The sequence below is a fragment of the Pyrgilauda ruficollis genome, unplaced genomic scaffold, assembly GCF_017590135.1.
Source record: "Pyrgilauda ruficollis isolate IOZ18807 unplaced genomic scaffold, ASM1759013v1 scaffold2, whole genome shotgun sequence".
In the NCBI taxonomy this organism is placed as follows: domain Eukaryota; kingdom Metazoa; phylum Chordata; class Aves; order Passeriformes; family Passeridae; genus Pyrgilauda; species Pyrgilauda ruficollis.
In genome coordinates this window covers 595,192-622,472 of record NW_024519206.1, presented here as the reverse complement: position 1 = coordinate 622,472, position 27,281 = coordinate 595,192, and the positions used below count along the sequence as shown (strand labels likewise).

Sequence of the window (27,281 nt, the reverse complement as noted above, 5' to 3'; positions counted from 1 at the left end):
TACAGGCAAGCAACTACAGGGCAAGGTGAAGGCATGATATCCACATTTTATGATCCAAATGAAAATCAAGCCAGACTGCATTTTAGAGATATAAAGGGAGATGCAACAACATAATTTAAAACCCAAGAAAAATAAACTTTATTGGGTCACATAAATATCAATGCAGATTGATTGCTGGGGAACTAGAATATTAACAAGCCAAGCAAGTCCACTGTCTGCTCTAAACAGACGTAACTGCAGGTCAGCATGCAAATTCCTTCTATTATTTATACAGTCCCAGACAGTTATAGGATATCACATACTGCATAGAATATTAGCAAAGTCATGGTCCTGCAGAAAAAATACCCTCTAGATTTTAACTCTGGTTGAAACATTCAGAGCAGACCTGAAAAGTGACAACAGAACATTATCAGTTCAACACAATGTCACCACACACGCTCCAGCTCCCCACCCAAGTTAGTTTTGTGTTCAGAGTCTTTACACCAGTTAATTATCCCATTAGGAACCCCTGGAGGAGAAAATGAGGGAATGATGACTCCAAGATTTGGGCTACATAGTGGGAGAAAGGGTAACTGAAACACAGGAACCAAAACCTCCAAAAAATGAACAGAATTATAAGGCCTTTGTTGGGACCCTTTTTTCTTTAGCTATTGGTTATTTCTGGTACTGAGCAATTTTCAAAAAACAGTGTGAAGAAAAAGAAAAATTGTAGCAACATTCCTAGAAAGCTCAACGAGCTCAGGAAGAATTAGTAGCAATTTCATGTGAGACTGTGTATCAGCCTTGGACTGAATCAATGAATGTATAACAATCCCATCTGTTTTTTTCCTGTCTCTTATGAAGATAGCTCTGTGTATCTTAATAGTCTGAGACTTTCCAGTGACTAAAAGTCATTAATGAAGGAAGAATAGCATAGCTTATTTTTTTGTGCTTATCAAAGCTGATACCAGCATTTCCATTCTGGCAGGTGAGAAAATGTTGAAAGATAAATAATTAAATTAATCAATTGATTTATGTATTATGTACAGGAGCTGGAATTATAATGGCTTTCACATTTCCCACTAGGATACAGTCTCTGCAGTTTACATTGCAAGTACACATTTTTTCCTTGCAGTCATAATTTATCTCATGACTTCTGCCTTCTGACAAATGGGGACAGAATCTTTATTCCCTTCCCTGCTGTCACCACTCAGCCTTGGAAGGACTAGAAGGACTTGGAAGGACTGGTCTGCTATCCTTATTGCCCAAATAATCCAGCTGTTTACCCAGACCTCATGTTCTTATGGCACACACAGGAAAGGCCCAAGACTCAAAGTGCTTTAAACCCTGTTCAGTTTGCACAGTGATGCTGTAGCTCAAGCTAGATCATGGTAACTTCGAAGCAAACCAAAAGCAAATTCCACAGAAGCCTGACAACAAGAAAAAAACCCCTCCTGTTCCTTTTAAATTATTTAGGAAATAAATCTCAAAATAATTTTCATTTTCTTCATGGAAACTCTGAGGTTTTTTTTACGTCTCTTTATTAAAGTGACCTAAAAAACTGGACAATGTGTTTATAGGACAATATCACATCATTCCTTTCAAGTAAAGTGCTGCTGCCACATGCCCAGCAACCCTTCTGGACAAGACACCTCTTGTCCAGTTACCTATGATGGACAGGGAATGGACCCAACTCCTCATTTGCTATGTAACCAACTCATAAGAATTCCTCAGTGCCGAAAACTCTATGCCAATTAAAATACAGTGTGTTGAAAGTCTTATTTCTATTATTTTTTTCCAATAGCTAAGAAAGCCTGAGAATGAAAAAGTGAAAAAGGGGGTGTTTTTCATGAAAGCAAAACCTTCATCTCAAAAATATAGATTTTTTAAAATTTAATAAAAGTGGGGCAAAACAAGGGTAGTGGAAGACAGAAGAACTTTAAAGATAAAGCTTCTTCCAATGGAAAAAAAACCTCATGGGAGAAACTAAAAAAAAAATTAATATATATTTTACATTAACAGAATATTTTCCAGAATAAGCTTCCAGGTCTAATTAGGAAGGCTCTCCTGCCCTTGATTCTAGGAAGGGCATCTGGTAGAGAGCTCCTGAAGTCATAAGGGCAGCAATAACAGCATTGTGAGGGTCCCAAAATGCAGTAGGAGCCAGCATTCATTGATTTTGGCAGCAATAAGGCTCATTGATTTTACTGCTTGACACAACTAGAAGCAAAAGAAAAATCCTCTTCAAGGAAGATATGTCATGTGTATTCTCTGAATATATTAACAAAAGAGGCCTTTTGGAGGCATGTTAATATTCTACAGAAGCCGGAGAAAATCTCACATGTTTTGAGGATGGTGCTGAAGTAGCTGAGACATAACCAAAGATGAGTGGCAGCCTCTCACACTCTCACCATGATCACAACTTCCACTACTTTCTTTCTCAGGTGGTTTCAGTGACTCTTCTTGGTACTGAGAAAAGGACGGAAGAAATGGCAGTGTAGGGATGTCAAAGGGTGAACAGGAGTCACCAGCACACAATCTTCTGGATTATCTGTATCTTATCTAATAAAACGTAGTTCAAATAAGAACAATATCAGGCCATGTATTGGCTGTGAAAGAGAGCACTTGAAAATCTGCTCTAGAAGGAAAAGTGCAGGAGCACTTTCACAGACAGTAAAAGAATGTACCCGTGCATTACCACCACCTTTCTTCTCTTCGCATATCAGTCTGCAACTTCATTTCTCTTAGAGGTAATGTAATCTGACTAGAAACCAAATAAGCAAGTACATTTCATGTTTTCCTTACCCCACTTAGATAGCATAGATTGTAGTTTGCAGAGCAAAGCATTTCTTGGGTATTATATACTATTTCTTCATCTACTACCTAAGAATCTTAAGAATTAAGAATCTTAAAATATTAACAGAATTAACAGATTACTGTGTTCAAGACTCTTGGCAGTTACAGATTCTTGATATTTTTCCTCTTAAAAAAGAAAGAAAAAGGTAATGAAAATAAATTATATGTCTTGTTCAAAGGCGCTCAGGCCTACTCCTTAAACAGAAATTTGAATAATAGAGGAAAATAACAAAATGCTGTTTCTGGTTGACCAATGAATACAATTTTGACTAGTTGATAATTTTAAAACACAACCAATCCAAAAGAAATATTTTGCTCTACCCAAAACAAGCATTTTTTATGTTTCTACTTTCTGGTTCATGTCAACATTATTCAGCAGCTACTTTTAAAGTATAAATTATTTCTTAATATAGTTCAAGCATTTAATTTAGGAAATATGCTTGCAAAACACTTGGGATTTTCAAATCAAAATAATTTGCAAAAGTGTACATTTTGAAAACATTTTGCATGACTCAAATTGAAATACCTGGGGAAAAAAGGGTCTAGTTATGTTCACTCTACACAGTTCTATTCACTACATTGTCCTTTTCATTTATTTCAGGACTGAATCAGAAAATAATGAAAATCAAATGAGCCAGAATAGGATTGTTTTCTCCATTAAAAACCTACATTGCAGAATGAAGAGATATAATTAAGGGCCATCAATTATCATTATTATTTCTCCAGAAGAGAGAAAAAAGACTCTTGCTTTTTCACTGCATAATGTGACCACAAAAGAGAAAATTCCAAAATAATTTTTAAGAGTTTTCCAAAATAATTTGGTCATATTAGAAGCTGAAAATTATTTCTGGCAGTAACATTGCAAAAGAACCTGGTGCTATCTCAGTAATCACTTTTATACCAAAGTGGGTTACTGTTTTACAGATATTAGCCTAAGAATTTAGAAGCCTGTTATATTTGTACTTACATCTTACCAAGCCTTAATCTGCTTGACATAGCTAAACAACATAAAAAATTAGTAAACATTATTCAGAGTGTACCAGATACAAACCAAAATTCTATTTAGCAAAGGCATGTATGAATTAGAATTATTCAGTCCAATTTCAATTATTCTACTTCTGAAGTGGCTGGAAAGACATCCAATCATACAGAAGACTAAGACATAGGTTGGAAAATAAAACTTTAAAGCTGGAAAAACTTATCAAGCTTGTCTGTGTCTTATTCTATAACAGATCAGCACTGGGAATAAGCAGTCCCACTGGAGAGTGTAGACAACACTTCCAAAGAGTAACCTGGCATAAGAAAATTGAAAATTAACCATTTTCAGAAAACCTTCTCTTAACAGCAAGAAAAATATTCTCAACATCCTTTCAAGTCTCAAGGTCATGGGTGGAAAAAACCCTGCAAGTTTGGATGTTCAAGGATCTGAATATCTAAAGCAATAAAGTTAGCATTCAACCGTATCTAAATTAGCACTTATTGGATGGAATTGTGCAACACTAATATTTGACAGAAAACACTCACATTATTATTATTTTTAGCTATAAATGGAAAAAGGCAGAATCCATAGAGCAGCACTGGGTAGCAGTGTGAGGAAAGTCAGTAATCCCAAGTGTAAGGTAGGAGGCATTTTCATCAACGATCACAAGGCTGAAATATAAAGGATCATAGCTCACCTTGCAACCCAAATGCAAATGTCCATAATTGGATATGACACTGGAATAGGGTTCAAGAAGCCCTGCCCCACTCAAACTTTTCATAGCAGGGCTAAAAATGCTCTGAAGTGAAAGAGCAAATACATCACAATGCTACCAATTCACTGATGAGTAGAAGGAAACACCTCCTAAACTCCTCTAAAGCTGGCATTGGCCAGAAGAGAAATCTTAAAATTGACATGGGCTCAAAGACTGTTCATTAGCAAGTCTCACACATCTACCACGAAACTAGCATGTCTGCTCAAAGGATGCTTCATGTTCCTCATCTTCATCATCATCATGTGCAGAGCAGAACCAAAACTGGATCCCTACAGACCAGACTTACCAGCTTCCCAAAATACCAGGATTCATCCCAAATGTTTTAGATGAAATGGGTCCAAGGGAGAACTCTTCTTAATACCTGACACATGTGCCCCCCAGCATTTCTTCCAGGACCCTACACAACTTGTCTTTGGCACAGGGATGCAAGCCAGTATCTGAGGGAGCACTGAGCACAGGGCCACAGGAGCAAGCGCTCTCTGTGGCTACTAAATGTGACATATCCCGTCTGTGTGCCTTACAGGTCTGAAAAACCCCATGCCCTCCCAACCTCCCTCCTGCCTTTAAATTGTGCATTTCACAGACTTTGGCATGATTGTACTAGACGGCTGACGTTCCATCCTTCTCACCCCTTTAGTAGGAATAAAAGAAAACCCAAATACTGCCTGTAAGAGTGGCTGGGGTGCAAGGAAAGAGAGGTAGTTCCCTGCCAGTTTCTTACAGACCACTTTGGAAATGAAAGCCACCTGGTGTGAACCACTGCTGAGAGATCACCTGTAAATACAACACATTTACACTCCAAACATGACAATACTAGAGCCATAATGATGTTAGTTACTGTGTGAGAGGAATGAGCGGTATGCCTTCATCTATCAGAGATGAGGGGGTGAGCACACCTCTGATGTGAATATATACACAAATGAGCAGCTTTTCAGGTAACCCTCAGGGTTGTGTTTCCTTCTTTCTTCATTCTGAAGATGCTATATACACTCAATGCAAATTACAGAAAAAATGTATCATTAGGAGTCACAGATTTCCAAACCACTTTGGCAAAGAAAGCAGTTCTCTAAATTATAGAGATAGGCTGTGATCTGTATTTGCATAAAAACATGAAAATGTCTACTGTGTGATTCAAATACTTCTAGCACTTTAGCATAATTACTGTTCCTGCTTAAAAATCACCCACGGAGAAATGGATGAGGCCTTAAAATATAGCACAATACAAAATGTATCTTATGAACTGTACAGCTTCTAAAATGATCTTGAAACTCAAGAGGTGGCATGATTTAAGGTATACTCTCAATTTCATGTATATTATAGACTACACCTTCCACCCCAAATAGTAGGTTGCCATTAGTCCTCAAACTTTATGAGGCTCGTGATCTAGCAGAAGATTTCATACTGTGCATCTGCATTAGAGTTTTTATTCCATTCAGGAATGTGCTTTTGAAACAGATCTCCTGGTCACTGAATGAGCTTTAGTTCACATGGACTGAAAGAGTAGTCTGAAAGCACATGGACTTGAAGGCATACTGCAGGAGTGCCTGCATTGTACTCCAGTCTCTAGTGGATGAACACGCCCACTGGACCAGACTAGAGTTTTCTTCCTTTAAAATTCCTGAAGTTTTTGTAGTGTGGATATTGTGTCCGTAGTGCCAGTAGCTTCACTCTGCTAATCCACTCCCATTGGTTTCACTGCTTGCTGACGTAGACATAGTGTATAGCTGTGCAGATGTTAGATTAAACGTTAAACTCTTATTGGAAAACAGGATTCATCTTCACAGAGAGAAGGTAGCCTTAAGCAAGATCTGGCCTCATGTGGTTTGACTTGGCTCTCAAACCTTCATGGCATAATGTTCTCACTTCCTGTGCTTTTTCTCCAGTAGTGGCTGAGTTCTACCAAAAGAATAAATTGCCAGAATGTGAGGTGATTTTGGAAACCAGGACTGGCTGCACTTGTGGAACTAGAAGCTCACAGAGATGAAATTGTAAGATTATATATTTTCATCTTCTTTCCCAATATATGGAAACTGGACCACACATTATTATATAAGATATTAAAAATGTTTTTGTTCCCAAATCCTTATATTCATAGCTTTTACTATATTCATAATTTAAATGTTCTTCTCTTGTCTGTGCTGCAAACTGTAGTGCAGAACCCAAAAGCCAGAAGTGAAGGACTCATTTCTTCAAAGCTTTAGGGAAACCTATTGGCAATTGATTTACTCCAGGCTAAGATAATGTACAGTTAAAAAAGAAATTAATGGAAATGGTTCCAGCTTTGATTGTGGTCATAATGCATGCACCTGGAATGCAATTACTGGGAAATAAAAAATTACAATAGCAGAGGCAGCAAATTTTTTCTAACTGTATATACAGATAGCAAAGATGTTATCAAACACATACATCTGCATTCAGCAACTCTCACTTCTTCAAATAAAAGGAAGGAAGGTATTTGTTGGTTGAACAGTGACTGCAATGTTCTGACTTGATATTAAAACAAAATCACCCACATACATCATTCTGTAAAAAAACAATAAGTGATAAAAAAATGACAGTACAGGTACTGGGACTAAGATGGAAAAGCACCAGTCACCAAGCAAAATTGAATGTTGCAAAAAGGGTGATACAGAGTGTAGTTGTGTAGTTTATAACCCAGGAAGAGATCAGCTTCTCACTAGAGGTCAGGCAGTGTAGTTTGGCATTAAGAAGCATGGAACTAAATCAGATGAAAATATAAGGTTAATGTATTCACAGGTGAAGCGGGAAAAAAAAAAAAAAAAGAAATGTTCCCCAGAAAGTTTCTCCCATTGCTCCATAATGAGAGAGAAGAACAAGCTCAAATCATGGCCATTGATGGTCATGAAGGTTTTTCTTTAAGCCAGAGCAGGGAAATGTAATACAATAGAAATAAAACCATGCTTCTCAAGTGGTCCAGCAGTCCTTTGTCCTGTCTACAACAGAAGAAGCAAGGAGGGAAAGTCCAGGCTGGAGCAGGGGCTCTGGACAATTGTGTAGAGGACAAATGGGTGTTGGAACAAGGCACTGTAAGAAGGTGTTTAAACTGCTGGCTCTGGTCCCACCAGCTGTGATCTGTGGCCAGCAAACCCATGCCTCTCTTGAGCAAGCCCCTCAGCCACCTTCTCCACCGCCTCTCTTCTCTCTGGCCAGGCTTCCCTTTCAGCATCCTCAAATATCCCTGTCATCAGTTTCTGTGCGTGGTCCAGGAGACAAAGGCTGCAATCATTTTCTGCAGCTGCAGGTGCTGCCCTGTTCCTGCTGCAGACAGTGCCACTGCAGTTTGGTGGGGTGAGTCAAAGGCAGCCTCCGCATCCTCATCCCTTACTGCTCCCTAAGCTCTCCCAGATGTGGCACCTGGATCAGAAGTTCTGCTCCTTTCACTTCTCATTTCAGATAAAGACAACTAGCTCAAAGGGATGTTGACAATTGCCCCTACCTGGACAAATGGATTACAGAAAAAGGCCAGATTCTGACCACCTCCCCTTTTTCTGATATGAAACACATACTACTTTTTTACTCTCTTAGTATGCTTTACTTAGTTGTTATAAGCCAAAAGAAATACATAAGACTAACAGTTTAAAATAAACTATAACAATTAAAGTGAAAATTTTATGAGCCTTCTTAATAGAAGTGGTTATATATGGCCTATTTTGTAAAGAGCCTTTAATATTATTTCATTCTCACAAGAGATTAGCAAGCAGATATTATCAAATTGGTTGTATTAATCTAAGTAATAACCTCATCTGAGTTTCCATGTTCTCATTTATCCTGTTGCAACAAATTTTTAAACTTTTATCTTGAATCATTGAAATTACAGATTATTTTAATAAATATTTTAATATTTAATAGAACAATAATTTAATTTTCCTTCATAAAACTGTCATTATTCTTTCATCACAAAATAATGTTGTTTATTCAGTAGTTACTTGCTTGTGAACAAAAAATGTGAAGCTCAAATCCAACTACCACATGAATGACAGTTCAATCTACTTAAAAGGTCTGAGCATTCCCAGACTTTTTGATAAATGAATTTGAGTTAAGGTGAATTAAACTTTCAAGAAACATTTAAAACTCAGTTCTTACTACATTTAAATTCCCATTCTCTATTTGCTACTAGACATGCAGGGAGAAATTGAATAGAAATCAACAATATGATCCCAAATACAAAGTGAAAACATAAAGTGATACTTTGGTATATGGCAATTTTATATGTGAGCACAGCGCAATTCTGGACATGAGATGTTAAAGTGCTATTTAAATATTAGGTCTGTCAATCAAGCTACTTTGACAAATGACAAATTCTCAAAGTTGTAATCAACAGATATTCCAGGAAGCAATTGTTTACTTTAGCACTTTTTCTAGATAGTTAAATTTGGTTCAGGCAACAAAAGATTTTCTTGAGTGATGCCAGCACAACTAGTGGAATATTAAGCATTTACTCTTAAAAAGATTTCTTTATTTGGGAAAGACTTCATCATCAAAAGACAAAAAAGTGTGAATTGTATCAAATGCTTGTTTAAGGATACTGCTAAACAGAATGATACAGTAAATACCAGATGGAAGTTGTGTGCTTCAGGCAAGAGAATAGAGGCCTGTAAATTCTGGAAGAGTGAAGGGGAAAAATGAACACAATAATACTATATGAAATTTTAGCCCCTTTCAATCCCAAAATTTAGTTTAAAATAGTTTAAACTAGCTAGTGCACAGACCAAGTTCTACAGTTTAAGGTAATTTCATAAATCTTTTTTAGGGGGAAGAATCTCAAAGGTGTTGCAGGCAGAATAATCAGCATTCAACAATGAGCATTTTTTTGACAAAACATAATGAAATTCTATCAATCAATGAAAATACACTTGTACAGAGTACTGCAAATAATCTTGAAATAAAAAAAACATTAAATAATTCATTATATAAATATCATCATGTTGTTGATTATAGGACTATATTCTAACAGAATATGGGAAGACTTTTGATTTTTAACACATCTAAAAAAGTATTCTTCTCAAATCTTATCCAAGAGAAATATTTCTTCACGTGATACCAGGAATACAAAATCCATATTTGACATATTATCAGAATACAAGTAAGTTCTGGTCCTGTACCAGAAAGACATTGTGCCTATAGGCTCATCTTAAATGTTTAGATTATGTTTTAATCTCTGATGTACTCAGTTCACAGACACATGTATAAAGCATTTGCCCCCTTCATGTCTGCAGAGCAGCTGTTTAGTGAATCTGCTGAGCATCACATCATTCCTGCAGACATCTCTGATATCTGCATACATGTGGAGGTACACTGGGTTTTACTGAACTTGAATTCTTCAATGTCTTTCTCTAACTCAGGCTGTTAGCTATTTATCTCAGAATTCATGTGAATCAATTGTTCATCAAATGCTGTACGTTAAGCATGTAAATTGGATCTTTGGGAGAGCAATAACACAAAACAACTCCTTGGGGAAAAAGTACAAAATTATTTCTCTGTATATTCAGTCATTTTAATGACTTTACAGCTGAGATGCAGGAAATAACAAAAGTTGTAAGGAGAACACAAAAAGTAAAACAATATTGCAGTGTGGTATTATTGAGGAAAAATGTTTAGCTACAATGTGTGACATAAAAACAATAAAGAGAGGCTTGTGATACCTTTGATGTTTGACCTTATTACGTGTTTTTCTAGAGAAAAGTGTCTAGAGAAAAGATGAGGATTAAAATTTACTACCCTTTAATTGATTGAGATGTTTTATGAGTTACAGTGGACTAGTAGTAAGTTATATGGGGAAAAAAAAAGTCAAATTGGCTTACAATGAAAAATGTATGCAGCACCAGAGGAATAGTTGTCCTGGTCCTGAAGGCTTATTGGAGGTAACAGTGGACATCACAATCTAAAGTGATCACACTGAAATGAAAAGGAACATTGCTGGATAGTGCAAGACACTGACCCATGCCTCAGTTGTGGAAACCAGCTCTGTATCCTTTGACATCCTCAGCAATATAACCCAATATAGCAAACAAACACATTTTTGTGTTCCTATTGCTTTAGTTGGGCAAAGCATTTTTCAAGTCACGGACCAGCCTCAGATGAGAGATACTACAGCTGAACAAGCAGAACAGCACATCTGAGCATCTAGTCCTTCAATCCAAAGCATTGCAGTGTGTGGTGGTGGAGTTGACTTGGGAGGCTTGCAGGAACTCCGTGGGGACTTTCTGAATCCCTGGAGGTGGTCCAGGAATACCACAGATGGTGCAGGGAAGGCAGCTGGAAGGCCTGAGCACAAGGGCACGCTGACGCACCAGGAGGCTCACATACCACTGATGGCATGAATTCATGGGACACAAGAACTTTGAGGTGACCAAGTGGAAACAAAGTCAGGACAGAAGAATATAGTACATTATTGAAAGATCAGGAATGAAGTACAATAAATGGTGGTACAGCAAGAAAAGAAGAACTCATGGGAACTCATGGATCTGAGATAATGGACAAGGCAGAAGAGCAGACTGAAGTGAGTTGATAGGCAGACCAGGAGACTGATTCAAAACAGCTGCTAGGAAAACTACAGTAATGTGTGCTGTAGTCTCCTGCAGCTTAGAAAAGATTGCTTAGCGATAGCATCAATAATTAATGAGCTCTGCCTCACCAACCTGCCTGCCACTATCTGTGCTATAATCTGCCATCTCAAGTAGCATGGTGCTGGACAGATTGAAACTGGACATACCATGGGACATAAAATCTCTGGCTGATACTAGCACATTCTACAGCCATTTTTGTGTGGATATGGTGAATATCTGTATCTGTTCAATGCTAGATAAAGCACCAATCCTTGAATGCAGTTTGCATGAACTGCATTAATAATTACTCTTCAATTGTGGTTAGTCAGCCATCTGTCTAACAATTTCAAAAGCATTAACCACATCACTTTTTTTCTGATGCAGAGTAATGTCAAATGCTCTACTGAAGTCAAGAGATATGTCCTCTTTATTCCTCTTTTCTATGAAGCTTATTATCTCATCAAAGGCAGAATTCAAGTTAGCTTGACATGATTTATTTTTATGAATCCATACTGACTTTCTGCATTAATCTATTTTAAAAACTTGAAGACTGTCCACTTCACTGTTTGTTCTAGTACTTTGACTACTTCTTCTGGCCTATGCCTTACAAGATTTGATATTTTATTCATCTTTCCTAAAGATAAATAGTTTTAATTGATGTTTTGTACCACTTCAGAGGTGCTAATCTTCAAATTGAGTCCTGGCCATTTCTTTTACTATCCAGAAAAACCAGATGGATTAAAGCCAGGTTTGAGAAATTTCTGGCCATGCTTCCACTGTATCACCACAATGGAAACCTCTGACACTGGATTGTCTACTACCGCTAGAGACAGGTCTGTTCTCTGCTGATCCCTGTACCATGCTGACAGAGAGGGTATCTTGATATCTGACTAATGATTTTTGACTGTTAAAGGACATATTTTTCCCAGTGTTCTCACCGACACCATTTAACACTGTTGAGTGAAATTCACTATGAAAAGAGAAACATAATCCAAACAAGGATGTCCAGTAAAGCTCTGTTCTCTGGAAAGAGTCTAGAAGCTGTGGGGCAGCTGTAGCCACACCTCAACATTTCTTTCACCAAGAGTAGAACTGTCTTACTGCAATTTTCCCTCACAAAGTGCCTATCTGACCCATGGGAGATCATGGCTTCTCTTCCCATGCCTTGGGTAAAGCCAGGTGCAATTTTACTACAAAGGTTAGGATTTATCTAAGAGTTGCCAGAAATTCTTGACTTCAGACAGTAACTCTTGGGCTTCAGGGACCAAATCCAGGCAGCTGTGGATATTGAGAAGACAGTAAAACCTGATTTGAATACAAGATAAAATTACCAAAGAAAGTTGAAAGATAAGATACAACTACATCATCCAAATCTAATGGGAACCCACATTATCTGTCATCTCTGTCATATTACTTGTCAACATGGACAAGAGCATGGAAGGCATTTCTGGCAAGATTTATTTTTACTTGAATGACAGCTAATTTGTCATATAAATTGATCTCTAGAGCTATATGATGTCCAGTGTATAAAAGTCAGTGACTCATGTTAGCTGAAAGATATGGCACTTTTACTGAGACCCGTATATTAATACCAATATTTTTATTATTCAAGGAGCACAGGGCAGAAGAATAAACATCTAAGCTGACATTTCAGCATTACAGACATACAAATGTGGAACTGTGGCTGTTTGCCTTAGCAAACAATAGCAGAATGCTAAATTTTATGTTAACTTTCTCACTGGTGGTGAATTCAGAACTTCAAAAATGAAATAATTGTATTATAAAGATAGATAAAATTCTGTCACCATTTCTGTGTGGGTTTAATTGTGAGATTCACTGCATCATTCTCTAGACCTCTCTAGACCTAGACATTAGTGAAAGCAAATGAGGTCACATGAATGAAAATAATCATTATTATTTTTCTTAATTTTTGTCACCATTATGTTACTGAATTTATTTAATAAATACATTAGCACTAATTACAAGTACAATTAGAGCAATATCTTTTTAACATTTATTACCCAAACCAATTCACTATGACAGATTTGTGCAATGAATTCCAGACAAAATTGTATATAATTTGAATAATTGTGATGCTTTTTCTTTATAATGCAGTCAAAACTTTAAACTAAACCACATCCTCTGTACCTTAGTTTTCTAAAAGCTGGGCAGTGTTTAAGCACACATTTAGATGTATTTACATGTTGGAGAGACATAACTGTCATCAATGCTGTGTAACCAACCTGTAAGTTTTCAAGAAGTAACAATTTTGAAAAAGCATAGTTCTCTGTATTTTGTCTGAGCCATATCTGCACATATGTAAAAGGGTCACGTCAGGTGACCCATAGCTCCTCTCTAACTGCTACCTGTAGGGCCATCTAATGCTCTTGAAAAGGAAAAGTTGCATTTAGGAACATGCCCTCTTAATGTTATGTTCACCATATTATGTTAATTTAGCATTTCAGTCATGTAAACACAGCATTCAAAAATGCCATAAATTCAGTTTTCCTGTAGGACATGTTATCCCAGAGATTTTAAACATTTCTTGCTGTATAGGTACACCACCAAGGTATCTGATGTGACTGTCCAACAGGAGAGCTACTACCTTATCCGAATTTGTTGTGAACCAAAACAATCCCATGCAACCACTGTAGTGCAACTCCAAATTCAAGCCAATAAACTGAGATAAACTCTTCTGCCAATATTTATTAGATTTATCTTGGCAGTTGCACAAATTCAGGTCAGCTCAAAGAGAGCTTGCACTTGCCCAGAGTACATTTTATAAACATACCATAAAGAGGCAAAATAATTAACAGATACTTTCCAGGGAAAGACATGTGCTTTTTCCCTCATTGCTCCCTGATGAAAATTGTATGATGTTTCATTTTCTCTAGACTAGCCCAATTTAACAACAAAAGCAGTTTGATAGCTCAGTTTATTTAAAAGTACATTACACTGTTAATTTTAGTGCCACAACTTGGTTCATTTCCTCATCCACTAAATATTTAACTTCAAAAATATTCAAGCAGCATCTGTGCTCCCCCGTACACTGAGTCTCAGATACTTAGAAGAGATCAAAGGGAAAGCTATAGCTTTAAACCTAAAGCAAATTTCCAGGGTAATCTTGTTGCTCTGAAGTGGATTTTTAAAATCTATATCTTGTTGATCTGAAGTGCCTTCAGAAATGTCAACATGCTGCAATTTAGATCAAGTTTTAGAAAAAAAATTCTCTGATTCCTACATACAGCTCAAAACACAGGAATTTAAGGTAAAGGTCTGTCAAGGAATGTATCTTCTCAATCTTCTACACAGTTAATTGAGGATGTCTCACACTGAAGTAAAAACTTCAGTATAGGCTGCATTAATATTTTGTGAGGAGAATCAAAATCTCACAAAGATAAATAAGTTATTTAGCATGAAAAATTAACATTCATTTATTGATTAGGGGTTACAGTCCCAAAAATGTGCAATTCAATTGAACAGAACATGTTCTTTTGTGAATAAAATAGGCAGTTACTTGTATAATTTACAGTCTGTAATTAGGAATGATGAACAATTACAGGTCTAGAACAGAAAAGGTGACCTTAAAAAATGCAAATCCCTGATCATGCTTCTTTTCCCCCAATTTGAAACATTTGCAAATAGAGAAGATGATTAGAACATGATTATAGGCTTCCAATATAAAATTAAATTTCTAGGTGAACAAATGGAAAAAATCTGGAATTTTCTGCAGTGTTTGTAAAAGGCAATGGGTAACTGACTGCATAATATCCCACTGGCCATCAAGATACTATTTCCAAGAATATCAATCACTTTTTTTACATGTGTGGCAACATACACCCTTTCTACATCTGGCTTTTAGAATAATTGTATATCTTGGAAAGATATACAGAAGTTCTTTCATCCTTCTATCTAAATCAGCAAGGTCCTTATGAAATTTTGGGTGTTGAAAGTGTTAACTTTATATGAGACAGGTCTGTGTCGATCAGAGATATCAGAGAGGCAGTGCCTGTCTGCTGTCTCCCTCTGACTGTCTAGCTGGCTGTCAAAACTTGCAAGGGCTTCCAAGTATTCCAAGTATTCCCTCCTTGTGTATCTTTTCTCTCCACTATTGTGGAAAAAATGTAAGTCTTCTTTTTTTTTTTTAAATAGGTTTTACAGTTTATCTGTTTTCATGGTATTCTAGATATTATGTTTAAAAAATAGTTGCCTGTAGGAGAGCTGTATCTTATTTTCATCAGGTGTTTCTCAGATGAGTTTTGCCTGATGAAAGGTCAATAGTTTAGTTTGCCCTTTGTTATGCACACATGTTGTACTTCTGCTGAGATTTCCTCCCCGTGCTGCTGTTTCTCATGGTGCTCACCATCCTCTCTTACCTCCTGGTGCTTCTCATAGGTCCCTTTACCCCCGTCTTCACATGTCAGATACCCAAGCAGGGCTTGCTCAGGGTTTCTGCTGTGCCTCAAGCTACTGAGCTCTGACCCATTAACAACGTTCCAAGCAAAACACCTTGTAGAACATTTGAGCTAACTGATCAAAAGTGGTTTAGAAGCTCATACATTCTACAAAACTTGACAGGCTGCATTTTTTGTGAGAAATCTTGAAACGTGTTAAGCCCACATGTCCTGAGAGCCATAGATCCCAGTACCATTACTAGGCACAGCCTAATAATGCTCAGCTCCTTTGCAGAACTAGACACCTTCTGAGAGACTTTCTGGCTCTAACCAGTTAGCCTGGCCGTTTAAGATACACAAGACTCTGGAATTCAAAAATTTGCAATGAAAATACACTGAGAATTCTTTAGGAAAAGAGAAATGAATTTGATATTTCTGTCCAAAGATGTGGCAGTGGCATATCTAAAGAACAAAAGAGATCCTTAATGAACTACAAACTGAGAGCAGATGACACATTGCCTGACATACTTTAAGCTGGCTTTCATGCACAAATTAAAGGCAGCCGATTAAATACAGAACTGCAATTTATGGGAATTTCAATATTTGTGTGAGGTGCATGATAAATGAGATAATCTATATCTGTGATACAAAGAGGGAAGGCGTGAGGGTGAATAACAAGAAATGGGATTCAGAAAAAGGATATTTAAAGATGAGAGGCCAAATATGACAGGGAAAATAAGAGGCAACACTGAAAAAAATCCCCATTTTTTAAGAGCAGAGCTTTGAAAAAGCCTACTCTCACGATAGTAAAAATTTAAAGATTTCATAAAGACAAGACAAAAGGGGAGGTATAGGGAACTATGACAATGTACAGGCAACCATGCAATATACAGATCAAACAGTATCAAATTTATTCAGATTTAAATCTAAAATGTGATGTCACTCCAAGGAAAGCTTTTAAGAAAGCTTTTAAGGCAGGGAAGATGAAGAGACAAGGCAGGAATTGTATATGTCCTTCCAAGAAATTTGTTGACAGTAAGTATCTGGAAGACCTTACAGAGCCAGTAGGATTAATTTATGAAGAAAGACTGAATTTCCTAACCTCATAAAGGCTAAATGACAGCACAGTGGGAGGCTGAGGGTAGACATTTCTACATATTTAACAGAGTGTAAATGCCACAGGGTAGATCCTGTGCAACGCAACATGAAGTTTCAACCGATGGAAGCATGAAGAAGTTTTATTAATGGCAAATATTTTTGACCAACCTAACATTTTCACAGGAGAAAACAAAGCAATTTTCACTTATTCTAATGCTTTATTTTTCTTGACAACCCTATTGCTATTTCAGAAGAACATGAAATTCTTGCAGTTTCTGTGTTATATGCAAATTTTACAAGCTAACATGCCTCAAGCAGGCCGCAGGGGTGAGCATTTTCTATATAGCTTTACTCAGTCCTGATCTCATGGCACATTTCAGAGGAAAAGCCTAGCCTTTAGTGCAGTGGATCTTTAGAGGTAAAGCATTTTTAGAAGCATTTGCTGCTGGGAGAGTGAATAGAAAAACTGCTGGAAGTATGAGACTCTACAGCAAATCAGCTCCTGAAAGCAGACTAGGAAGGCAGCTTGGAAAAAATGTGAATAGTCTAAATGAAATAAACCAGCTAAGAAGATGTGTTTTGATCTTTCCCTATTCCTTCCTTTGTTTTTCATGTTCAACCTCCTTTTCTGCATCATCTATTTCCCAGTTTTTCTTTTCTCATTTTCTTTTATTTTTCTTATTTTCTCCTTTCTCTTGACTTTTTTATGATCTTGTTCTCCATGCCTGTTTAATAGAACTTCGATGTTCTTACCCACCTAACTCATTAGCCATATTCCTACATGCCCTGTGCTCTGACAATTTCTCCTCTTGGAGAAATGTTCTTTTATGAACAAGGCCTTACAAACTGGTTCTTTTCTTTTTAATAAGTAATATTCAAAGACTGTACCAAAATTGTCACTAATATTTCCAGTCTACAAATTAGCAAACAGAAGCACAAGGAGACTTGGTCTACAGCAAGGAAAACTTGTGTCTTCCAAGTAAAATTTATATGTTTTTAAGTATTAACTGTCTCTTTACCTTTATTCTGTGTTTCAAGTTCTTCTACTTCATCAGTAGCTCTTCTTTACTCTTCATATTTTCTTTCTGCTTAAAGGTTTTTTCCCTTTCAGCCACCAGAAATATTCTGTTACACATGTACACATAAAAATATATATAAGTACTTATATGTGATACTGCTATATTCCCATATGTAGCTGAACAACCAGAGAACTGTGATAAAAAGAAGGTATGCAGTAAGGCATCAGTCACATGGGATAATGATGACTAAGACACACTGGAAGTCACCAGATATAAATATCTGAGGACTTAAACTATTTTAGTTCATTATTTCATACAGTGTTCATCACTATCTCAAGAACTGAGCATTTAGCAATACCATGACACAAGTAAAAAGTAGCTGTTCCATCTTCTTTTTATGAACCCATCTGGTCCTGAGATATGATTTTTTTCCCCTAGTTTTCCTTTAACCAATTATTTTCATCCTATGTGCCACAACATTGGTGTCTTGATTGGAATTTAATAAGTCCTGCATCTGATGTCTCCTCTTTAATTTCTAATTAGCAGAAAAAAATTTCTCATTACACCAAAAAAAAGCCATTTTCCATTTGACCTAATTTTTATGTGTTTTCTTCCTATTAGAATTTTTTTTCCCCTGAAATACTCAGTCTCAGCTTCCTATCACGATTTGAAACAGTTTCTTTATATACCTTCTGAATTCTAGTTGTTCTCACAAAGAAACTGTGTCACTTAGTGCCTCATTGCACATGTCAGTCACATGTCAGTGTCACATATCTTCAAGGGTTGGGATCAGGGAAGTCTGTTAAATATTAATGATTATCCATTCAAATGGGAATAGCTTAAGACAATAACATGATCACTTTGTAAGTGAGGTTAGATTTGTCCAACTTTGATCCCCGTGACTGAAACCTACAAGGTTTAAAATCCCCCTCGAAAGCAGACAGGTGTTTTAGCCTAGACTTGGAAAAGCAAAGTCCCTGAGATATGGGGAACTTGTACAGAAGGGAAGTACATACAAGCAAGAACAGTTAGTGCATTCCTTCATGACTAGAGTAATTTTATTAAAGCAGCAAAAAAAGCTGTGACAATGGGCAATGGTTTTGAACCAAAAGAGGGTAAATTTATGTTAGACATAGAGAAAAAATTCTTTACAGTGAAGAGGATGAGACACTGGATCAGGTTGCCCAGAGAAGTCATTCCTGTAATGTTCAAGGCCAGATAGGATGGGGCTGCGAGCAACCTGGTCACCTGGAAGATATCCCTGCCCATGGAAGGGATGCTTTTTAATCATAGAATCAATCACAGAATGGTCTGGGTTTCAAGGAAATTTTAAAGATTATCTAGCTCCAACTCCTCTGATCCAGTGCCTCACCATGCTCAGTGTAAAGAATTTCTTCCTAATATCTAATTTAAATCTATTCTCTTTCAGTTTAAATCCACTCTACCTTGTCCCTCTTGCAAACAGTCTTTCTCCATCTCTCTTGTAAGCTCCCTTCAGGTCCTGGAACGTCACAGTCAGACCACCCCATAGCCTTCTATTTTCCAGGCTGAACAATCCCAACTCCCTCAGCCTTTTTTCATATGAGAGGTGCTTTATCCCTGTGACCATCTTGGTGGCCTCCTATGGACTGGCTCCAACAGGTCCATGTCCTTCCTGTGCTGGGCATCCCAGAGCTGGATGCAGTGCTCCAGGCGGGATCCCAAAAGAGCACAGTGTTGTCTTGGACCAGGAGAGTTGCTGTCTTGGACCATCTCCTTGTCCCATGCGACTGAGCATAGCTTCTCATAGGGAAGATTTGTTACATGATTTTACCAGGAATAAAGGTGAGGTTGACAAGTTAGTAGTTCCCAGGGTCCTCTTTTCTATCCTTTTTGAAAGCAGCTTTTCCCTTTTGCAGGTACCTGGGACTTCACCTGACTGCCATGACTTTTCAAGTATCATGGAGAGTGGCTTGGCAACTCCATCAACCAATTCTCTCAGGACTTTGGGATGCATCTCATGGGTTCCCATAGGCATGTTTGTTCAGGTTGTTCAGGTGGTCACAAACCTGCTCTTTACTTATGGTGTGGGGAACTTTGCTCCCCCCATCCCCATCCTGCTGTCCATCCACTCAGCAGGTGTGGGAAGAGAGTTTGCCAATGAAGACTGAGGCAGACTTTTCATCCATTGTTATCGGTTTGCTAGCATCCATTACCAGGAGGTAAACCTTCTCTGACCTTCCTTTTCTAGTTAACATATCTGTAGAAGTCTTTGCTGTTATTCGTTGTGTCCCTTGCCAGGATTAATTCCAGCTTTGCCTTGGCCTTCCTCACCCCATCCTTACACAACCAAACTTCTCTTCTATACTCTCCCCAGACCACCTATTCTAGTTTTAACTGCCTGTGCATTTGCTCCTTTCCCTTTGCTTTGACCAGCAGGTCCCTACTCAGCCTTGTCCATCACTTGCCTTCCTTGCCTGATTTCTTATTCCTGGGGGTTGCCAGCTCTTATATTCTATGGAAGACTTCCTTAAAGATCTGCCAACTCTCTTCTGATTCCTTGCCCCTGAAGGAAGTCTCCCAGGGAATCCTATTGATCATCTCCTTGAAGAGCTGAAAGCTTGCTTCCTTGAAGTTCAGGGGTCTAATTTTGCTCCTTACCTGACCCGTATCTCCCATAATCCCCAACTCCATCTGTGCATGATCTTTGAAGGTCCAGTCATGGCAATCATTCCCTAGAAGCTGCACTCAAGAAGAATTTTTGAGTCTGCACAGAGAAAAATATCCACAAAAACTATCTACAGGCACAATTTAAAGAACATTTATGTTCTCTGCTAAATAACTATGAAACTAAGCACCTTTTAAAGGTAAACAAGGGCCTACAGGGCTTTCTTAACTAGATCGTGAGTATGGTTAATTGCAAGTAGTTGCTTATTCCCTTCTAATGGGAAGCTGTTTAATTCTTCTTGCACATGCAGGTTTGAAGGGTTGATTATATTATAAATTACTATGTTCGCCACCACTTATTTCCTTTTGATAATTCACTAATAGTGTATGCATTTCAGTGTTGGAAAATTTAACTTTAAACTCACAGAATTTCTGTTTATAACCAGGATAAGTGTTCTATACATTTATAGTTTTACAGTATCTTGGTTAATAATCAAGTCATGTCCTAAGATGATATAAGATCATTCTTCTTTAAATAGATATATTTAAGTCAGTGAAGAAAAGGTTTATTTTGTAGCAATTTTCATTTCATGAAATCTACCTTAAAATGTTTTAATCATTTGCGTATATAATATCTTCATTTTTATGGTTTTGGCCACTCATTTCCTGTGTACCACAGCTGCATTCCTGTCAAATCACTGTGTTAGAATACCTAAGATTTTATACCAAAAGTTGATGTGTCAGAAAGCACAACCTGAAAGGTACATGATATTTATACCTTTTAAAAGAGCATTTCTAATAATGGCTATGCTTTCTCATGCAAGAATTTATGGCTTCACAGGGAATCTCCTATCCACTCAAGCCACATAAGAAATCCCACTGCAAACTGAAATGATACTTGCTTTTTGCTGTGGCTGGTTGACTTCACCTGTCACTCACTAGTGCAATCAGCTACTTCTCAATCTCTAAAAGGAATTTCACACTATTGTTTCAGTAAGATCCTAGACCATGAGAACCACAATATGAATGGAAATTCTTATGTCAGATGCATTGTTATGAAGTATTATGTTTGCAACAGGACCTACATGTGCTCAGAATTTCAACGCACAATAAAAAGCTTATTTATAAACAGATACTCTTGATAAAATCCCATAGATATCTAAAAGCTATATGCAATAATTCAACTTAAGAACTATTGCACTATGGCTGAATAGCAAAAGATCTGGAAAAAAGCTTTCATATTGACTTTTTTTCATATCTATTGTACACTTGCATAGACAATTAGAAATGAAAGGATTTTAACACAAATTATCATAATGTTTAATTTTATTTTTTACTTTTTCATGGATAAATAATTGAAAATCTATTGTTTTAAATATATTCCATATTGCCTGATGCTGGAGACAATACTCAGGAATCAATAACAGCAATTTCCTGACAGTATAAGTTCTAATGAAAAATAGCTTATTACAATCAATGCAGTGAATCTACCTTCATTTCCATTCCAGGAAAATGCAAATGGATATTAAAATAGCAACTAATTTGATCCTTTCTCCTGGGTATTTTTCTATAGTAATGAATCAGACTGTAGCATACCAAGTGCTGTAGAGTATCACACTGCTGCATACATAGTTTAATCCCACAGTCAGAAAATAACCAAACTAAAGATTAATATAGTCTCAGTTCTGTTCTGATGTATTGGCATTACAATAACAATAATTTTGGTACTATTTGCTTTATCATGTTTGTAATGTGGATATCTCTCAATACTATCTTTAATTTAAATTGTTCTTTGAGACACTACACATCATAGCTTTTAGGCTGCTCTAGACACCTAGGTGATCCCCAGAGCTTCAGAGCTGGGCGGTGTGAGTTCCCTTACTTGAGGTTATAAAATAAAGTTCTGTGGGACTTCCTGTGAAAGGATGGAAAAGCATTCTCCTTTTTGTGAGGAATCTGGGCAAGTCTATGGCCATACAGGAACAAGCCAGTCCAGCAAAGCGTTTTTCCTAGGTGTTTATGGCTTGAGGTTTGCATGAGAAGAATTCTTGGAGGTTCCAAGGCCTGCAAGACCCCTGCAAGGATCCTACATCCTCATTCACATTTCTCCCACCTTTTTGTGCTGGTACAAGCAATTATGAAGCTGTGCTGTGATGAAGGAGTGAATCTTAGTAGAATTACATACGGCCAGAAAAAATTAGATCTGGTCAGAAAAAAAAAGTTAGTTTTAACCTGAATCAAGTTGCTGATTTTTTCGGACACTAACATTAGGATCCTCAACGATCTGGACACATGATTGGAAGGAAAGATAAGGCTGGTGGATTCTCCAGATCACAATGCCCAGACTACAGCACTGACAAGATCCTAGAACTACTTATTTATAATGCAGTCATAGGAGAATCAACACTATCCCACTAATCCAATATCTTATCTACCTATTAGAAAGAAAAAGGTAATCTTGAGTTATAACTCCACCCCAAACACACTAGGACTCTGTAAGTAGCCAGTGGATGTTGCTACCACTTAAATCACCTAACAAGTTCTCTTGCTATTTAGGGTCTTTTTTAAAATACTGAACTTATCTGTTAGAAGAAAATCCTCACAGTAAGACTCAAAAACTTCATCTTGCCACCCAAGCCAGAACTTTACATGAATCTGGGCATTTTATGAAACTTTGTAGTATAACATCTGTTCCATATATATATATATATACCCCATCCCTGGAAGCATTCAAAGACAGGTTAGATGGAGCCTTGAGCATCCTGATCTAGTGATATCCTTACCCATGGTGAGGGGGTTGGAACTAGATGATCTTTAAGATCCTTTCCAACCAAAACCATTCTATGCTTCTGTGTACATTTGGCAGGTCGTTATTCAGCACTGTGGGACCATTAGCCTCACTGCTCATTCCCTCACTCAAAGGTAGTGCTCTTCTCTACAGAATGCTTTTCCTCTAAATGGACTGCAGTCCTACAGTAACCCTGTACTCTTGCTATTTGACTGTTGCTACACTGCTGAAGTTTAAAGGGACCTGTCTAAATGAACCAAAACTGTGGGTGCTGGGTAGGGAACCAGGCATACAGCCCTTCTCTGACTGCTCCAATGACTCTCCTCCAGCTACATTAGACCTCTCTGTCATGAAATGTAGACACAGTAGGTGAGTAGATAGTAATTTTTTATCTTGCCTATCAATTTCTTTGTGAATACTGAATACTATTCAAAGCACTCTTCAGTCTTCCTGATTTGCAAGTCAAATATGAAAACTTTTTATCCCCCTTCTGGTTCCAAATTTGACAGTTTACTCATACCTTTAAAATCAGCTAAAGCTGAGCAAGTTTTAAAAGGCTACAGTAGTTTTCTCCATCAAATTAGTGGGGAAAAAAAATGAAAAAATGTATTAGTCAGTGTCAGAACTTCCTATTAAATCTGCTGCCCTGTTGATATAAAATGAGCTTTACTGCAAGGGGTTAGCTTAAAAACCTAACAAGAATTGTATGATTTCTAGAATACCAATTTAACACATGCAGCTCTAAAGCATTAAACATGACAGAGACCATACACAAAGGGTGGTAATTGAATTACAATTGAGTTATAAAGCAATAAATAGGAGGTCAAATGTTGCTCTCGCAAACTACACCAGCATTGCTCACTGCAGTGGCATTAAAGAAGTATGGACCAAAACAGAATGGTTTAAGATGTGTCTAAAATAAAGTTTTTACATTTTACTAGAGGTTAATCTCTTCTTTTATTTTATATGCAGAAGGCATTCTTAGATAATCTAGCTTGACATTCTGATTAATAGAGGCCACTGAATGATCCTCTAGCTGCTGTCTTCCATAGTATAAGTCACAGAGTCCAGCCCTGCAATAATTTCTAAACATACGCAAGGGACAGAATCTAAAATTAGTCTCATCATCCACTCAGTAAGACATTCCCCACTATGATTTGGAGTGATAAATTCCAGTTTTTTCAAAACTAGGGTTTTTGATTCTAAAAATCCCCAAACCCAAACAAAGGAGACTATAAAGTATTACCAAAGGCTGCACACCTTCATAGCAGCAGGCATGCTGGTTGTGAAAGTTTCTGGAGACCTTCAGGTTAAGTGCCATGTTTTTTAACTACAGAACATCTACCCTCTCATGTTTTCTCCAGAGGAAAAAGCAGGAGATCCCTGAGCATCTGGCCTCCTACAAAGGGAGCAATTCTATGACCAGATAATCAAAGCTGGTTGCTCTTGGATGAAAGTAAGAAACTGTCTGTAAAATGGACCAAAAAAAAAAAAATCTGAGGTCCAACATCAGGAGAGGGATTTGGGAATGCTAAAAGGATGAAGAGCATGTTAAAGAGATCAAAGAAATCTTCAAAGCCTGGCTAGGACATCAAACTTTCTGACTGCTTATCCATATGAGAACCCCACAATTTAGAGGTTTGCTCGCAGGGGCACTAAATTAAAAAGATTAGAACCAGACAAGCAGTTCAACCTCATATCTGAGTCCTTTTGCTTTGGCAAGCCCCCATCTTAAAAGCAGGCTTAATTGATGAATGCCACTCAGAGGCAGAAGACAGGCAGAGCACAGATTTGGGTTAAAGCAGCCCTGCTGTTTCACCAGAAGTACAAGGTGGATCTGGATCTTTTCACAGACACACACACACAGAGCTGACAGCAATCCAAATGCCACTGAAGTGTTGTATGGCCCAGCCTGGCACCAGCAGGGTAAAGTAAACTCAACAGTCTCTTGTATCTTCTGACTGCTGCAGGTGCACAGTGACAACCAAAAGGAGTTGGAAGCTTGTATTAAAGGCAGACCAACAAAAGGCGTATCTCAATGTCTTCAACAACAATAAACTCAGAACAGGAACTCAATGTTAATAGTATAGACAATACCACACACTGTAAAGCATAACATCCACAAGTGGGTAGGACACTTGACAGCTGCTGATGAAATTATCCACCATTACCAAATCACTAGCACGTGGACCTTGGAACACAGGCAGGAAACCTTCCTGTTTTGTCAAAAAAACTTTCTGTGGTTATCCAGATTAAAAATACAAGGAATCAATTAATAAAAACGGAACATTTAATGAACATATTTAAAAGGCAACATAATTTTTTTTATGGGTCTGAAAGTAGCAGAATCCAAAGGAAGGCATCATTCTGATAGTTCTGAAAAAATCCAATACACTCATAGGCACCAAGACTTGAACACATGTAAATGGACAAGGGACACAAGTCAGCTCAAAAGCAACCTACGCATCAGAATACTTTTGGGAAAAGAGTCTTGACTTATTGTTAAGTAAAATAATAGTAGATTTTAAATTGCAATATACGGCAATGAAGCCTTTTATGATTTAAATAACAAGATGATTAAAGAAAAAAATAAAAGCAGAGGAAAAATAAACCTCGGAAAACCCCAAACTCTGCAGGTGTCACCATCAAAAAAGGTATCACAATATTCCAGCCCAACTAAGAGGGGAATTGCTGGCCATCTTGATGATCAGTGAGATTCAATGATGCCACCTGAGACCCTCCATGTTCCCTCTGAAATTCAACAAATTACTTCAATATAACAGGAATCTGAATAAAAAAAATGTAGGTATGGAAACAGCAACTAGGGTCATGGCAAACTAAGTGGCAAGGAAGTTCAATGTTTTGTGAAAACTAAAAAATGTGCATCTTCATTGGCATCTGCCAATATGCAGCAAAAAGCAGAGCTCCCTGTCCCAGCTGATAGTTTAATTTAAATGAGCAAAACCAGGCGAGGAAGGAAATGTGTTTTGTAATTCAGAACATAGTTTTCAATTTTCAATGGTAACAAATAGAAAAAGAAGCTAAAGGCAGAGTTTAGAGTGTGAATTAGCAGCTTTTATGCTGAAATACTATGGCTGAATTTATCATATCAACAACATAAGGGTTTCAAGTATGACTAATGTGATTGTCAATCTAGATTCAGTAAAATTACAGTAATAATAATAGAAAACTCCCTTACCTTTGAAGAGAATCCAAAATTGCTATTTTCCTCAAAGACTTCCAAAATAACATCATATCTCCAGCAATGAGAATGTAATGCAATCTTTTGCAGCTGAACAAAAGGCATTTCTTGGAATATGGCTATGAGTTGTCTCCAGATAACCTAATGATCTCTATGTCCTCCAAACTATAAATCCTGGTATCTTCTTACCAGGATGGGATAGTTAAGCATACTTATTTCCACAGCTGACCATTAAGATGAAGAATGTCTTTTCTAGTCATAAATTATTAAGATACAGCCAGAAATATCAAAGCTAGCGTCAGCACATCAGATAAATTTAGGATTCAGAGCATAAATAAGGTAGGCAAAGCTGTCACATATCATCAAATGTGTGTCTTCAGACATGGGCAGAAATTTGCTCCATACTTGGACCTGTACAAGGTCCAAACTCAGCAATATCCCACTGACACATCTTGAGGAAGGGAACATCTTAGAGAATAGGTTGCTGCAAAGAAAATAACATAAAATCCTTCAAGATCCTGCAGAAGGATCACTGAAAATCCAAGTTATACACATACAGTTTCAATACTGTCAAAGTATCCAAGTGTTTCTACTTGCCTGTATTTACCCAAACTAACTCTAAGTATCTAGAAACACTATCCATTTGTCTGTACTTCATCAGCTTGTCTACAAGGATGATAAAAGTCTAGCTGAAGTCAAGATAAAAGATATCCCCTACTCTTCCCTCATCCATTACCTCATCATAGAAGAATTATCAGGATAGTTAATCTTGATTTGCCCTTCATAAATTCATGCTCAATACTTCCAGTCACTTCCCCCCTTTTCATATATTTGGAAATATCAGCTCCATCAGCGTCCTAGTGGTCAAGTGAGGCTGACTATGTTGTAGGCCCCAAATCCTCCTTGTTGCCTGCCATTTACATTCTGAGTCCCCAGAAGCCCCCCCCCCCCCCCCCCCCCCCCCCCCCCCCCCTCCTCT

The 27,281-nt window shown here is 37.5% G+C and overlaps 1 protein-coding gene across 1 annotated transcript in view; it reads right to left on the bottom strand.

The window, feature by feature from the left end:
• The window catches only part of ZNF804B (zinc finger protein 804B), a 219,705-nt gene that overhangs the window by 131,245 nt on the left and 61,179 nt on the right, over positions 1–27,281 (bottom strand). The gene's annotated exons all lie outside the window — the stretch shown is intronic.